Genomic DNA, 18103 nt, shown 5'->3' with positions numbered 1-18103 from the left:
AGGAGATATTTGAATAGAATGAATTGAAATATATCTTTTGGATCACTGACCTCTATATTTGAAGATTATTAACAATGACTTTCCTATCACTAGGCAATAATTTTCTTCCTTCCTTCTTTCCTTCCTTTTTCTTTTTTTACAAATGCAACTCGAGAAAAGTTTTTGCCAAGGATGTGGAAAAGTTGAAGTCTGTGTTAATAAAATTAGAAATCTGTTGAGTTAGTAAAGACAAGTACCATTTAGATGCCCAATTTCCCTAGAAAGATTATTTAGTCCACTGACTTTTCATTTATTATCTCCTTAAATTTCTGACTGTTTTTACTCTTTGCTGCTTTTGTAAATATTTCTAAGTCTGCCTGTCAGATGTTTCAGGTTGCCTTAAGACTTTACTCAAAACCTCACCCCCTACCCCAACTCATAATTATCAAATTGAACTATAAGCAACTATTCCTTCTGCATCTCTAGCAATGGGACATCATCTGAAGCCCTTCTGTGTAAAATCATAAGAGGATTGTGGGGGATACAGAAAGTTGTTCAATTATTTCATTCTTTGTGACCTCTTTTGGGGTTTTCTTGGCAAAGATACTAGAGTGGTTTGCCATTTTATTTTCAAGTCATTTTGCAAATAAGGAAACTGAGGCAAATAGAGTTAGGTGACTCCCAGATTTGAATTCAGGGAGATGAATCTTCTTACTTCTTACTTCAGCACTCTACTCACAGCAGTGCCGCTTAGCTACCAAAAGAAGGCTAGGTTCCTTTATATCTCCTAAGTACTCAATAATCTACTATTCCTCACATTTTCTTTAATCAAATCTATTTCTAAGATTTCCATGTCAAACACCTTCTACTCATGGGCCTGCAGGAGGAGCTCTAAGAGTTTAACTCCAGTAACTGATCTAATTGAAGCTATTTTTGCCTAGATCCAAATCACCTTCTTGGGTATAGCTTAATGTCTTTTCTCTAGTGAAGATTAAGTCTGGTCATTTTATAATCGACAAAAAGGTAGCACAGTAAAAGCAGAAAGCATATTGGCTTAGGAGTTGGAGAACCTGGGTTTGAATCCCAGGAGCTCTGCCTCCTACTTTGGGCTTTTACCTTTTTAAACCTCAGTTTCCTCACCTATAAAATAGCAAAATTAGATGAGATGGCCTCTGAAGTCCCTTCCAGCTATACATCTATAATACTATGATTAGGCAACAATGCTATGGTCACATTTAGTTTAAACTGCTAAATACTTTGATCTGTAAATCATTATTGATATTTTCTATGACAAAGAGAATTCAGAAGAGAGCCTCTGAAGATGGGAAATTAATATCAACCTCTTAATGTGTGACCTTTACCACAAAAAGTGAGTCTGCTATTGGGAACAGATAATTTAACATTGACTTACCTCCTTTCAGATGACTTTACTTTCTGACACTGTTGTTCAGTCCTATCCAATTCTTCATAACCTTGTGGTCTATAGTATGTCAGTAATGTTCATAAGCTTTTCTTGACAAGGATACTGGAGCAGTTTGCCATTTGCTTCTCCAGTGGATTATGGCAAACAGAGGTTAAGTTATTTGCCCAAAGTCACATGGCTCATAAGTGTCTGAGGCTGGATTTGAACTCAGTTCTTCCTGATTGCAGGCCTAATCCACTGAAATAGCTAGTTGCCTCCTTATTCTGACATGTCATTTAGTCATTTTGTCAGTCATATCTGATTTTTTGTGACCCCTTTTGGGGTTTTCTTGGTAAAGACACTGGAGTGTTTTGGCATTTTCTTTGCCAGTCTATTTTACATATGAGGAAACTGAGGCAAACAGGGTTAAATTTCTTGCTCAGGATCACAGAGCTAATAAATATCTGAATCTGGATCTGAATTCAGGAAGATAAATTTTCCTGAGACCAGGTCCTGCATTCTAACTGCTGTGCAACTTTGCTGCCTGATGTATAATCATTTAAAAAGCCATATTAAATAATAACAGCAGGCCTTTCTTTGAAGTATATATGCCACATTAACTCATTTCCCAGCCAAATAGAGTTGTGGTCATTTAAGTGAAGTTTTACAGCAGAGGATTAGGAGAATGACTCCCAAAGAAGCTCTCCCCTCTGATGAGGTGATTTTCAATACCTTTTGTAATCATTATGAAATTCTAAACTCTCATGTACACAGGGGACAGGAATCAGTTCTCACATATCTTTATAATTTTATAAACAATTGTGAATCTCTCTTGGGAATCCTGATACTAGGTTGGCAATCAGCCTAATGGGAAATTGGTGAAATTCTTAGTGACCCAAAAATTGGGCAAAAAAATTTCAAGGGAGATAAGATTAGCAGTCACCAACCTGCTCCTGATTTCACAGTATTAACTGTGAATCCCTGAAAGATTTTTACCCATGGCAATTCTCATCTTGATTATTCTGATGTGATGGGAGTTTGTTTTCTTTGCTTGGTGAGCAAATTTAGACTTGTTCTGCCAGCACTAATTGTTTTTATCATTTTATCAACTGACCCAAAATGGCACTATATAATACATGGAATTAAATCTAAGTATCTAACAATTTGATTAGAAAGACACAAAGGAAAGAAAGCAAAGTTCAAGAAGTATTTTTAGTTTCAGTGGATCTGAATCATACATGTAGGGAAAGATCTTCAATCTGTTAGCAATGGCAATCCTTATGTCCCTTTATTATAAAAACTGACAATTAAACCATGTTTTATAACTCAGCTAATTTTATCCTTATAACTATTCCATGAGAGTGGTACTACGGGTTTTATTATTCTTGTTTTATACAGGAAGAAGCTGAGGCTCAAAGAGATTTAAGTTCATTGTCAATAGTCAACTTGCCAATAGCCAATTGCCAGTAGTCTGCTTCTGTAGGAAGCAGAATTCAAATTCACAGCTTTCTTGGCTCGAAGTCCCAAATTCTTTCTAATTTACCCTCTCTTCTATCTTTTTTTTTCTTATTCTAACCTATACAAATTTCAACGTTCAAACCATGACTTCCCATACAATATATAAAACTGAGTCCCATGAAATCTGTGTTATGATATCTGGACTATATATAAATATTGTATTCTATGAATCTTCTTCTCTTAGAATCAATAGTAAAATGTAATTTGGAGTCATATAAGACATAATTCTTAATAATCCAAGAAAGAAAATGGTCAAGTGCAGCAGGTCACAAAATTCCAAAAGTCAGTGAGACAAAGATCCAACCATGATCAATCAGTTTATTAGAGAGTCCAATGGTCCCTAATTAATTGGGTCCAAGACCTTCCCAGGCCACTGAAAAGCTTGTAATCATATTTGTATTTGAGGTGATATAATGGATAGAGCACTGGACTCAGAATCAAGAAGACTCATCTTCCTGATTTCAAATCCAATCTCAGATACTTGCTATCTGTGTGATCTTAGGCAAGTCATTTCATCCTGTTTGCCTCAGTTTCCTCGACTGTAAGAGAAGAAAATGGCAAACTTCGATATCTTTATCAAGAAAATCCAAACAGGGTCATAAAGAATTAGACACAACTGAACAACAGTAACAACAAAAAGACCTTTCTCCTGACCAGGGACCCCTCCCTTTGGGTGCTAGCTATGTTTATACATTTGAGAAAGCACTAAAAATAGGAGAAGTTATAATTCATTGAACAATCAATTTCAGAAGTGGGGAAATCTTATGGTTGGCTAAGGAAATTGTCCATCAATCATAACCACTTTATCAATAGGTCTTTCACAGATCATAAAACCTTCCACAGGTCATCAACTCCAGGTCATCTCAGCAGAGGCTTTCCAAAGGTCAAAAGACCTTTTCAGCAATATAACAGGGCCTTTCACAAGTCATAAGATCTTAGGATCCAAGGAAGTTGTGGATTTGAAGCAAAGGTCACAAGTGAGTGGACATAGTGATTCATAGGGTCAGAGGGTAGTATTTGCAACACAGAATCTTATTTCAAACACAGTATACTTAGACTGGCAAGGGGGAGGTATTTTATTAATAAATCCATACTACATGTCCAATTACCACATTATGAATCTATCTGGTGAATTGAATACAATTAATATAATCATCAATACATGGTGGATTAACCCTTATGACTCTTATTGTAATAGCATTAACTAATAATATAGCTAACTTAAACTTAATCCTATTCTGCTTAATTTACTAACAATCACTGATACCCTCAAATCAAAATGAACTGAACAAAAATTTATTAATTTGAGTAGGATCAACAAAAATTCTACAGGAGAAAAGGAATAAAGTACATACAAATATACTATTGAAAACAATCTCTCTGCCTATGAAATGTAATGAGAGATAGAGACAGAGAGAAAGATGAGGGGGGGAGGGATGGGGAGAGAGAAAGAGAGAGAGAAGAAAGGAGGGAGAGAGGGACAAGGAGGGAGAGAGAGGGAAGGAGGAAGAAGGAGGGAAAGAAAGGGAGAGAAGGAAAAAGGAGGAAGAGAAGAGAGGGTGAGAAACATGGGGGGAGGGAGAGAAAGGGAGAGAAGGAGAAAAAAAGGAGGGGAGGAGAAAGAGGGAAAGGGAGGAAAAGAAAGAATATCTTCCTTGAAATGATCATGTCATTCAAATTTGCCCTCCATGTTTCCACTGGGCTGGAGCCAATGACCATATTTTATATAATTGACAAACCCAAATACAATACATGTGATCATTTCAGGAATTAAAACCTAGTTGTATTTCAAGAGAATCTAGGGATTTAGTCTTCTATACTACAAAAGAGATTCTTAAATCTCAGCCTGGACAGCAAGGAGCACATGAATTTTGTTGTGATTCAAGCATCCATTTGTGTAAGTAAAATACTAAATGTGAACTGGTTCATGGAGACTCATTAATGTTCATTCATTTGGAAACTCCTAAATACTGAATTTCATGGACTTTGCCTTTTTCATTGCTCTACATTCCACTGGCATAAGAAAGGAGAAGTCAAAAGGAGATTTTTTTTCAGTAGGAATATGTGGTGAGGCAAAATATTAATATTTGTTGCTTTGAATTGAAAGGTGGGAGTGGAAAACATTTCCTCTTGGATTCCTTACTCTTGCTCTCCAATTCTTGAATCCTGAAAGAACCAGAAGCAGCTAGGTGATAAGTCTGCCCTGAAATCAAGAAGACTCATCTTCCTGAGTTCAAATCTGGTTTCAGACATCAAATAGCTTTGTGACCTTGGGCAAGTCACTTCACCCTGTTTGCCTCCATTTCCTCATCTGTAAAATGAATTAGAGAAGGAAATGGCTTTGCCGAGAAAACCCCAATTGGGGTCACAGAGAATCAGTCAGGACTAAAACCAACTAAACAACAATGATAGAACCAAGAAACCATAGAACTACCTTTCTGTATATTACTCTTCACATTTCCTTTCTTTCTCCGTTAATAAGTATTTGTAAAACATCTGTTGAGCACCAGACATTGTATTAAGCACCCAGGATAAGAAGGAAGGTAAAAGGGAGCCCCTGCTTTCAAGGAACTCACAGTCTACTAGGGGAGATGGTATGGTGGGACAGACCTCTCACAGAAGGTGGAATCTGAGCTGAATCTTAAAGCTGGGGAAACTAAAAAATGAACAGGGAAAGTGAGTATTGCAGGCAGAGGAGACAGCCTGTGAAAAAGCATAGACTGAGGGGAAAATAGTGTCATGTGGGAGGAACAGCAAGGTTAGGAGAGAAGCAGAGTGAACAGTGGAAAAGTGGGAAGGTGCTAGATTGTGGAAAGCTTTAAAATTCAGAGGATTTTCAATTTTAATATTTTATATACAACATACATAGTAAACTCATATTTTGCATATTTATTATATTTATATGATATATAATAAAATTTCTATTTTTAGAAATTATATTTCTATAATATCCATATTATATTTATATATCATGTGATAAAATTTATGTTTATATAATACATATATTATTGTTATATGTTAATATATGTTAAATTTTATATCATTACTATACTTACAATATATTTCTATATAATATATTTATATATTTTCTATTTCATTCTCTAAGGATGACATGGAACCATTGAATTTTATTTAGCAGGGAGATAACATGGTCAGACCTGAATTTTTGAATAATCATCTTGGCACTTGAGTGGAATGGTTAGACTGGGGTGGCAAGAGACTTGAGGAATGGAGATAAACCAGAATACTATTTTAATAGTCTAGGTATTAGATAGTAAGGATATGTGAGAGAAGGTGGCATATACAAGAGAATCGAAGATAGACAAGATTTGGCAACAGATTGGACTTGTGGGTGAATGCAAAGCAGGAAGTAGAGGATGACATTGAATTTGCAAGTCTAATGCCTAGGTTATAGTGATATCCATAGCAATAGGGAAATTGGGGAGAAGGAAAGGTTTGGAAAGATAATGAGGGGGCACAGTTGGTAGAGTACTGGCAAAAAGAAAGAAAAAGAGAGAGATGGAGAAAGAAAAAGAAGGAAGGAAGGAAGGAAGGAAGGAAGGAAGGAAGGAAGGAAGGAAGGAAGGAAGGAAGGAAGGAAGGAAGGAAGGAAGGAAAGAAGGAAGAAAGGAAGGAAGAAAGGAAGGAAGGGAGGAAGGAAGGAAGGAGGAAGGAAGGAAGGAGGAAGGAAGGAAGAAAGAAAGAAAGAAAGGAAGGAAGGAAGGAAGGAAGGAAGGAAGGAAGGAAGGGAAGGAAGGAAGGAAAGAAAGAAGAGAAAAAGAAAGAAAGAAAAAGTTAGTTCTGTTTTGGTCATGTTGAGTTTGAGATGTATATAAGACATCCAATGCAAGATGTCCAAGAGACATTTGGTGATGCAAGACGGGAAGTCAGGCAAAAGCTTTTTGTTGTTCAGTTGTGCATGACTCTGGATGACTCCATTTGGAGTTTTCTTGGTACATCCTGGAGTGCTTTGCCGGTTTCTTCTCCAGCTCATGAGGCAAACTAAGTGAAGTGACTTTTCTGGGGTCACACATCTAGTAAGTATCGGAGGCCAGATTTGAACTCTTGAAAAACTTCCTGCCTCCAAGATCAGTACTCTTTCTACTCTAATACCTAGCTGCTTGGAGGAGATTATAGAGTTGGATAACTCAGTCTTAGAATCATCTTTATATAGATAATAATTGAATTCACAGGAGCTGAGGAGGCCAACAAGTGAGGTAACACAGGAAAAGAGAAGAGGGCCCAGGACCAAACCTTGGGCATATGCACATTTAGAGGGTGTTGCCTTGAGAAAGAGTCAGCAAAGGAATCTGAGGAAAAAACAGTCAGACAGGTAGGAAGAACACCAGGAGAAAGTATCCAGGAGAAAAGGGTGATCAACAATAAGACAGTAAGGGGGTTAAAAAGTAAGAGGACTGCAGAAGGGTCATTGGACTTGGGAATAAATCCTTAGTAACTTTGGAGAGAATGTTTTCATTTAAACTATGAGAAGTCAGAAGCCATACTACGGAGGGTTTATAGATGAGGGAGAAGAGAAAAAGAAGAAACCCTGATTGTAGATAGCTTTGTTAATGACTTCACCCATGAAAGGGAGGAGAGGCAGAATATGAAAGCTAGCAGAGATTTTATAGATCGTGCCAGTTTCTTGAGAATGTGGAAGACATGGGTCTGTGTAGGCAGCAGGGAAATAGCTAGTATAATCCTTTGTATTTCTCATGGACTGAAAAGTAGGAATTCAAATTCTTCTGAGTTTGCACCAAGGGAATCTTGTGAATTGCCTGTGTTCTTCATTAATGGACAGAGACCCTTGTGGTCCTTAAGCACTACTCTTGGTTTTTGCATCTGATCTGACTGAAAAGATGAGACATATCCTGAGGATCAGCCAGGAGAAATTAGTATCCCAGAGCTAGAAAGATCAAACAGTCATTCATGCTCAGGAAATGCCTCAGACGGTCCTTGTTTTTGTTGCTCTGATCTGAAAAAGACAGCAAGGAGCACAGCCTTTTATGATAGGTGCCTCAACTTTAATTGGCATGTGCAGGGCCTGCCTATAGAATTAATTCCAGGGACCTAAGTCAATCAGATAGCTTTCAGCATTTCCCAACAATATGAGTTTCATCTTATAATTAAACAGTAATGATCACTTCCTTGCAGTTAATGACGGTCTAGAGGAGTTGGAAGAGTCATTAGGTTTATCAGGTTTATAATTTATGAAATTTTAAGTTCTCCTTTTGCAGTGTTGCAAAAGGAGAAAGCAGTCACAGATTCAAAAATGATTCAGAGTAGTCTTTATATTTCATGTGGATTTGTGTCCGTTAACTTTTTTTCAGGGACTTATTTTGTTGGGAGATAGAAGGGTATAAAATCATAAGGCCAGTGTTGATTTTTTTCCAAGAACCTATATTTGAGACTTTCTAAGATAAGTTCTTCCTGGCAGCAGAGATAATTCTTCTTTTTGTCATATTATTGCTCTCATACTCATATTTCTGTATGGAAAAACAACATTCTCTAAAGAGATTGTTGATTAAACTTGGCCTATTTCTATATTAAGTCAGTTGCAATGCTAGGAATAGAGTCATAAAATACTAGAGTAGAAGGGAAAGTAGAGGTCATCTGGTCTAATCCAGAAGAGGAAACTGGAACCACAAAATAATTTGCCCACACTAGGTCACATATCCGTAAGTGGTAGAACCAGAGAGCTACTCCAGGTCTCCTGATTCTGAGTCTAGTGATCTTTTCTATAGAATGCCACTAGAACTCTTCTATCTCCTATCAAAATCAGACCTCTTTGTCTTTTCCCAAAATTTTCCCTTCCTCATGATTTTCTCAATGGTCAGCAAAACTGTCATGAGGAGAGTTAACTCTTCTTAATTTTAAAATAATAATTTGACATTTATTGCTTCATTGTAGAATTATGGAATCATTGGAAGGAGTCTCCAAGGCCATGTTTGAACAAGATGGCTTCCATCCTGTGCAGGAATCCCCTCAAAGACAATCTTATCTTCCAGTCTCTTCTTCAACATTTCATTTTATCCAATAACTACTCTATACTAGGTTCTGAGACATAGACAATTATAGTCTTTGTCCTAATAGAGCTTGTTATCTAATAAAGGGGAATGACACATTCCCTGGTTTTGTATATTATGGTAAATTTAGGGCAGGAATTGTCTTTTTTGCCTTTTTTTTATCCCTAACACTTAACACAATGCCTGACACATAATAAGTGTTTGATAAATGTTTATTGATTGGTCAGTTGATTCCAGTCAAATTTAATACAAAGGTGAAAAGAAAAAAGGTGCCCATAGGGGGAAATGAAGGGAACAAGCAATTATTAAGCACCTGTTACATGGCAGGTACTTCACAAATATTATCTCATATGATCCTCATAACATCCCCTCTATTTTTATCTCCATTTTATCATTGAAAAAACTGAAGTTAAAAGACTTGCCTGGGGTCACACAGCTAGTAAGTGTGGAGTCTTCTTGATTTCAGGCCCACCTCTCCATCTATTGCTCCATCCATTACATTTATAGTGCTTGGTGTGTCTCATCGTGGGGGGGAGAGCAATATTTTTCTGAGATATCAGGAAAGCTTTCAAGAATGAAATCAGTTGCGTTTTAGAGAATAGGTAGGAATTCAATAGGCAAAGGCGGAAGGGAGCTCTTGCTAATATATATATATATATATATATATATATATATATATATGATTGGAACATTGAGTACCTGAAGGGGGGGGGGGGTAGGGGGATGTAAGAGACAGGCAGACAGACAGAGGCAGAGAGGAGACAGACAGAGAAACAAAAAGACAGACAGACTGACACACAGAAAGACACACACACACACACACACACACACACACACACACACACACATATTGAGATTAACCTGGCAACCAATTGAAGAATGGATTGAAGCAAAGGACAAAGAAAAAAATCTGTTAACAGGTGATGGCAGTAGTCCAGGTGACTGCTAATTAAGACCTGGACCAGCATGGAATAGAGAGAGGGGAACAGGGGAAAGAGATGCTGTGGAAATAGAATCAGGCACAAGGAAGAGAGCTATATTGTGGGGGTGGAATCCATAAACTTGATAATTACCAGCTAAACAGGAAAGTTGAGAAAGAGGGGAGTCCCAGATAACAGCAGTATTTTGAACATAAGAGACTAGTTAAATGAAAATAGTTAAGTCAGAAAGAGCAGAGTGATAAGCTAAACAGGTAGGGCTACTTCAAAGAATTAAATACTACATCATGATCCTGAGCAGGAAGAATTCAACCATCATTGATATGAACTGATGTTCTGGGAAAGCAAAGCAAAATCTAGCCTGAAATCTTATTCTTCAATATGGGGTCTCCCATGCAGATGTGAAGTGTGCTTAAGAAGATCTGAGGAATACTCCATCACAATTGGGACATAAATTCCAAGCACAGATTCTTAACTCTTTTTGTCTCATGGGCCCCTTTGTCAATTAAAGGAGATCCTTTATTAGAAAAATGTTACTAAATTCATGAAATAAAATACGTAGAATTTAGAAGGAAACCAATTATATTGAAATACAGTTATCAAAATATTTTAAAATGTATATAAGTTCATAGACTCTGAGTTGAGAACTCATATGCTAGGAAAAGGAAAATATCCCTCAGCTATCCATGTTAGTCCTTTATTATCCTTCCATCCTGTGGCCCATTACATAGTTCTTCATGTCCAGCCACACAATTTTGTTCATTCTGTGGAGTTTGGGATGCTGCTGTTGATTTATGATTTATAGAAAACAAATGTAGGTTGATCTTCTGTGAGAAGATTTTTTTCTTTCTCCTCAACTTCATATTCTTCTATTTGCTGTCCTCTTGCTACAAGTTCTTTCTTCTTGAAGTTCTTTTTCATCTTATCTAGGACTTCTGCATCTCTTCTAACAATACTGAAATAGTTAGCCAAGTTTCAATTCTTCAAGATACTTCATGTTCTCCTGAAGTCAGGAGAGCAGTTATGTTAATAGACTAGAATACATACTTTGTTGGTTTTTGCCCTTCATTCTCAGAGAGGACCCAAATGACATCACTATGTTGGAGCAAAGGTATAGTGTATCCAAGTGTAGCTGATGACAACCAATATAAGCTCAGAATGCTCAATTGTGGGTTGGCCAAAATTGATCATTTGGATTATCTCACATTTATTTTTTTAATTAAACCTTTTAATTTTCAAAAGATATGCATGGATAATTTTTCAACATTAACCCTTACAAAACCCTTGTCACATTTATTTTGAGTTACTGCAATTCTATTTTGCTCCTAGAGTCCAGCCTTTCAGAATTGGCTCAAACCCACAACAAAACTCCACACAACAAAAACTATCTGTGAGACCCTGGTCCTGGGGCCAGATACATAGCCCGGACTGTCCTAAGAATAGTTCTGGGGCCTCCCTGGGACTATTGTTAATGCTGAAGTTTTTAAGTTCCCTTTTAGACCCATGTTTATCCCACAGATATCTAGACCAAGAAGCTAGGCCTATCCCAGCATCAGGAAGCCAAGTCAACACAATTTTATGCAGTTGTTGAAAACAATTAAATAAGGCAATATGATGCTTTCCCTCTTTTTATTGGAAGCTTGCTTTCTTCGGCAAAGAATATAAAATTTCCAAATGTACCTTATTATTCTTCCATCTTACCTGCCATGTAACACCTGTGTCAGGTATCACTTGGCTATTTTTAAACTCCATGGCAAACACACAAATACACACACCTAGTTGTTAAACAGCTACATCTCTGTTCTCAGCTATTAAGCTCCAAAGGAGAACCTGAGCTGGGAAATTGTAATCACAGTGGAATGGGCATGGGCTGCCCAGGGAGATTGCATTCTAGAAGAATTCTAGAATTCTTCCAGCAATGATCAGGGCCTAATTGCTAAGGATTTTGTAGAGAGCTCTCTAGACTAACTGTGGCTTAAAATGACCACTCCTCCCTACCCCCAGCCCAGAGCCAGATTTATGATTCTGTTAAGAACAAGTTATACAGTGGCTGAAAAGTTAATTGGAAACCATTCTGCTTGAAAATCACTTTGCTGGTGTGCTCAAGAAATTTCATTTACATATTAATGCCTGTAGATCACAATTTTATTCATCCCTAATCCCCAGGGATGATCCTTGCTAAAATTTATGCATTTCTAGGAAACACGGTGTGGGAGAGTACCGATATGAGAAGCATCTGGTCTATTGAACATGAAAGGATGATGCTGATAGGAACTTAATTTAATCAAATGTGAAGTGTTTACAGTACTCTAGGCACTAGGGATACACAGACAAAAACAAAGTTTCTGCCCTCAAGGAGTTTACATTCTCTCTATATTTGAAAGTATATATGAAGTAATAACAAAGTAATTGAAGGAAATTTAGAAAGAGGCACTAGGAGGTTGGGACCCGGAAAGGGACATAAGCAGAGCTTTGGGGGGGAAGGAGGGGGGGAGAAACCCAAGCATTTACTTGGGTCTACCAGGTTTATTACATAAACCATTCATGCTTACAAATCATTATGCTCTACTAATGGGACCTGGGGAAACTGAGGGATTTATTCCTTCCATTGAAAATGGAATAAAAGATAGGTCCATCATTGTTATCGGGGAGAAAGCCCACCATGTGGAAAGAAGAAAGACTGTGAAAGAAACTTAGCTTATTTTAGGTAATGAAAAAGCATTTTCCTTCTAGTTAATGAATCAGTTACTGTCTTAATTAAATGTCTACTCTGTGTCAGGAACTATTTTAGGTGATGCAGATACAAGTGCAAAGAAGGAAAAAAGAATCTCTGCTCAGGAAAGCTAGGTGGCACGATGTATAGAGCACCATCCCTGGAGTCAGGAGGACCCGAGTTCAAAACCAGAGTCAGTCATTTGACATTTACTAGCTGTGTAAACTTGGACAAATCACTTTATCCCTGAGTGCAATAAAGAAAAGAAGGCAGGGAGGAAGAAAAAAATCCCTATTCATTGGAAACTTACATTTTAATGAGGGAGGCAACAAGTACATATAAAATAATAGTTATCCTTCATTCTCAGAGAGAACCAAAAGTGACATCACTATGTTGGAGTCCAGGTACAGTGTGTTCAACTGTGGCTGATCAGACCAATATGAGCTTGGAATGCTCTACCACAGGTTGGGCACAAATGGTCCATGTGAGCTTTTGGAAGTAGAAATGCCTCTAAATTTGTGCAACACATTTTTTTTTGTTATTGTTGTTGTTTTTTGTTTGTTTATTTCTTTTGAGCAACTGCAATTCTACTTTGTTCATAGAGCACAGAACTTCTTTGATGTGGGCATGCCATGCTGGGTGGTCCTACTCCAATTTGGAATTGATTAGATATAAAGTAGAGACATTTTTGAAAGAAAAATATAAAGTGAATAAAAATAAATATATATAAAGTAGTTTAGGGGGAGCCCTAACAGTTGAGGATGTGGTGGGATGGGGAAAAGGCTTCATGTGGAAGATGTATCTGTATCTTCAAGGGAGAGAGAGACAATGTGAGATGAAGATAAGGCAGAGGACATGGTCAGTGCAAATGCAAAGAGAAGAGAAATGGAGTGTCATGTAGGAAATACACGGGGGAGGGACAGTTTGACTGGCTCATAGGTTGTGGGGAGTTGTCCCATAAGCTGCACTGGGTAGGGCTTTCATAGCTAAACCGAGAAGCTTATATTTTATCCTCATAGTAATAGGAAGTCATGGGAGTTGTTTGAGTAGGGAAATCACAGAACTGTGCTTAAGGAAAATTATTTTGACAGCAATACAAAGGATGAGCTATAATGAGGAAAAGCTGAAGCAATCCTATATGATATGTAGTACTTCCTTTACAATGTGTGGAAGTAGATGCTGTTCTGAGAGGAGATACAGAATCCAATCTTCCAATCTGTTGATTCCTCTCTATGGTAGCATGTAGAGATCTCAGCTTAGCACATCTTTTACAGATGCTGCTTCCCCTTTCAAAGGAATTAATTGAATATAGGTTTCTATAATGGACTTCAAACAAAGTAAGTAAATGCTGTTGGACTATATTACTCAAAAACAGCATCACTGAAGCCAGGACTGTGATTGCAAGTTTAGTCCATGGGTGGAGTGGACTGTCAAGTCAAAGATCTAAGATGTTTTTCTAGGTCAGAGACCTTCTGTTGAACCTGTTCTCTGGGGCCGATAAGGGATCCCTGACTTTATTCCTGCCCATTTTAATCCTTTTCACACTAGCACTAAGTGGATAAAAAATACCCAAATAAACTTATTATATTATGCTAATTATAACACTATTTCTGAAGAGCTTACAGATTTTAAAAAAAACAATAACAATAGCATTATTTATATAATACTCTAAAGCTTATAGTGCACTATACATGTTAGCCCATTTAATCCTCACAGCATCACTCAGAATTTGCTACTGTTATCATCCCCACTTTACAGATCTGAAAGCAAAAGCAAACAAATGTCAAGTGACTTACCCCAAAACACATTGCTACTAAGTGTCTAAGGCTGAATTTGAGGTTTCCTTTCTTCAAATTCAGTTCTCACAAAGGTTTCCTTAGATTTCAAGTATCTTGAGGACCATTGTTTCAGCATCTCAGAGGTACAGGTGTTGGAATATATTATTCAGTAATATTTTCACTAAGAATCCTCCAGAGAAGCAGCTGTGGTATAGTGAATGGAGAACTGTCTTCACAGTCAAGTAGTCTGGGTTCAAATCCAGATGCCCAGGATGCATCCTGGCTATATGACTGTACTTCTCAGTATAGAGATGTTTCCCTACTATAACTTCTCCAAATGGATGATATTGGATTCAGACTCTTCCCATTCCCATCCTAATTAAATATTTTAAAAGCACCTAAAAAAATTTATATGTATATATGTATATACACAAATACATAAATTTTGTGTGTATTTATACACTTATATGTATTTATATGTGTGTGTATGTATATATGACTATATATATTTCCCCTTAATTTTTTTATTTCAATTCCAAATCCTCTCTTTCCCTCCTCCACATGTTGAGAAGGCAAGAAATATAATACATTGTATTACATTGTACATGTGAAATAATACAAACCATATAAAAATATTCCTACATTAGCCATCTTGTGGGAGGAAAAGCAAGACAAACAAAATGGAAAAACATATGCTTCAATCTGCAAAGGCATCACTTCTCTTTCTGGAGCTAAATAGTATTTTTTTAATCATGAGCCTTTTGGAATTGTCATGAATCATTTATTGATCAAAGTAGCTGAGTCTTTCACAGTTGTTCATCACTACAATATTGTTGTTACTGTAAACAATTCTCCTGGTTCTACTCATTTCACTTTACATCAACTAATGTTAGTCTTCCCAGGTTTTTCTGAAACCATTCTTTTTGTCATTTCTTATAGCACAATATATCCCATTACAACAAAAGAAATGATATATTAAGGAAGATGAGTAATCTTGGATCACAAATGAATGGAACTGAAGAGGAAGTGAATTTCAGCAGAAAGGTTTGTCCTTGAAAAATGTCCTTCTATTTTTCTTCTGAGTTTGCATCTCCAGGGCCATGTCAAGTCAAGACATATTAAGGGTATACTATATGCCAGGCATTGTGCGAATTAGTGGGGTCATAAAGAAAAGCAAAAATATAGTTCCCAATTTTCCAGTGGGGGAGATGACATGTAGAAGTCTAAGCAGATGCAAATTATAGCCAGAAGAGACAGAAGACATCAACAGGTGAGGGTGAAGTAGGAAAGACCTGGAGTTGTCAATATTTGAGCTGAGTATTAAAGGAAGTCAGGGAATTCAGAGATGGACGTAAAGCGGTAGATAATGCACTGAAAAAGGAGATGGAGTGGTATGTTTGAAGAACTAGCAGTGGGCTAATTGGTAGAATATGGAGTGTGTGGATAAAAGTAAAGTAAAAGGAATTTGGTATGGAAGAAAAGGAATAAACTGAAGAACTAATGCCAAACAAAGGAATTTATGCTTAATCCTGGAGGTAATAGGAACCAATGGAGCTCATTTAGGAGCAGGGTGACATAGTCAGATTTATGCTTTAGAAAAATGAACTCAATAATTTAGTGGAGGATGGATTGGAGTAGGGAGCCAATTAGGTCAGAAAGTTAGGACGCTATGGTAATAGTCCTAGTGAGAGTTAATGAGGGCCAGAATTAGGCTGTGTATAAAGAAAAGGGAATGCATACAAGAGATGGCAAGAAGGCAGAAATGACAAACTTCAGATGATAGAAATGGATATGTGGGGTAAATAAATAAGGAGTTTAGAATGGCATTGAAATTTGAGTCTGATCAACTGAAAAGATGGTTTTGCCCTTGACAGTAATAAACTAGTAGAGAAAAGAGAAGAATTTGAAGAGGGGAAAGAAGACAGAAGACATGAGTTCTATTTTAGCCATGTGGAATTTGAGATTCTTATAAGACATCCAACTTGAGGTATCCAAAAGTTTAGGAAAGAGATTAAGGATAGATATATGAATTTAGGCTAGTAGTATTACTAGCTTAGAATAAACATTGGTGAGGAAGCAAAGATGACTTCTATCTGCCCACTGTCCTCCTGGTTTTTATTATTGTTGTTTAATTTAAAAAGCCTTTATTGAACTCTTATTCCTACTAAGTTCCAAATGCTATGCTCAGCACTGGGGATAACAATTAAGGAAAAGAATTGATGATCAAGGCCATACTTGGGGAGTGGGATTGGGGGACAACATTTTAAAGAGTTCAACTGCTGGGTAAGTGAAAAAATTTTAAAGCAATTTCTACAAAAGATTTTAAATCAATTTCTACAGTTGTTTATAGTACGATTTCTTTTTGTTTGCATTATTAAAGAAAAATTAAAATAGAAAAAATAAGAAAGCATATGACGAAAATGGCCAAAGATAGACATGGAATATTGCTCCAAAACAAGGAGCAGGGTGGAAAGTAAAGAGGAAATGATTTGGAGATTATATTGGAAGATTAAACAATGATACTTTAAACTAAGTTTCAACATCTGTAAGTATTGATTCTTTCTAGTTGTTTCTTTTGCTAATGTTTGAGCTTGAACATTGCCTTCAACTTTTGAATCAGCAGGTACATACTTACTTCCATTCAATTTTCATGTTCCAAGACATGTTATTCAGCTTAATGAATTGGTTTTTGTGGACAATAGCTTTGTTTTTATTTGTTTCACAGCCATTTTCTTTCCAGTTATTAATCATCTTTGATGACAAGTCGGTTGTCTATGCACACAATTAATTTATCCCTATTTGGGGGCCTTTCCTTCCTCAATCCCTTTGGCAGCTTCTTCTAATGATACACTTTGGTTTGTCTGTCAACCAGAATGTGGATTACTTATGTTTAGATCATGGTCTGATCCCCTGTAGACACTAATGCCCTCTTGTGCCCCTTCTCTTTCATTGTTTTTGCAGGCACACAGTATTAGGGTCTGATCCTTGATGTGGTTGCCCCTACCAACTTCCAGGGGTCCTCATACTTTTTAAATAGGGGGCCAGTTCACTGTCCCTCAGACTGTTGGAGGGCCGGATTATAGTAAAAACAAAAACTTTGTTTTGTGGGCCTTTAAATAAAGAAACTTCATAGCCCTGGGATAAACATCTCAGCTGCTGCATCTGGCCCACGGCCATAGTTTGAGGATCCCGTTAGGCTATACTCTGCCTACCATAGTCATAGCTTCTTGGTTTGTGCTTCCAACTCATGTCCCTGCCTTTCTGTTTTGGTTATGGTCCAGCTTGGATCTAGAAATATAGACTCTAGAACTCCAGATTGCCTCGCCCAAATCTGATATCCTATGTGAGCTCTATAACTACCTGGACTTTTCCTCCAGAATACCAGTGAAACAGTTAAATTCCTAGTCCTACTTTGTAATGATATGCACATAGCTAGGTAGAATCAAAATTAGCTCTTGGAGGTAAAGAAGAAAGTTTAAATATTCTCCAACTCTTAACTGGGAATCTTTACACCAAGAAAATATTCTTGAAAGTAGCAAGATCCAGAGCTTTAGGGGATTTCTGAAAGTACAATTATAAGCTAAATCAAGCACTGCAAAGGGTCCTTATTCCTTCTTTTGATGCTTCCTGTCATAAGGTACCAAGAAAATACCCTTGAAATTTGCAAGATTCACCAATTCTCCCTGTGCAACAGGAGAACTGTTTGGTTCTGCAAATATGTATTATATCTAGGATATACTGCAACAAAT

At 37.1% G+C, this 18103-nt stretch overlaps 1 protein-coding gene across 3 annotated transcripts in view; it reads left to right on the top strand.

Moving 5' to 3' along the window:
- Window positions 1–18103, top strand: part of SHROOM3 (shroom family member 3) — a 232504-nt gene that overhangs the window by 57526 nt on the left and 156875 nt on the right. For all 3 annotated transcript variants that reach the window (XR_007948130.1, XM_051965075.1, XM_051965073.1), the window contains exon 3: window positions 15294–15398. The gene's annotated coding sequence lies outside the window, so the exon portion shown is untranslated. The remainder of the gene's footprint in view (window positions 1–15293; window positions 15399–18103) is intronic.

The sequence above is a fragment of the Antechinus flavipes genome, chromosome 6 (genome assembly GCF_016432865.1).
Source record: "Antechinus flavipes isolate AdamAnt ecotype Samford, QLD, Australia chromosome 6, AdamAnt_v2, whole genome shotgun sequence".
Taxonomy (NCBI): domain Eukaryota; kingdom Metazoa; phylum Chordata; class Mammalia; order Dasyuromorphia; family Dasyuridae; genus Antechinus; species Antechinus flavipes.
The sequence above is the reverse complement of the archived record's forward strand: the minus strand, read 5'-3'. Positions and strand labels throughout refer to the sequence as shown.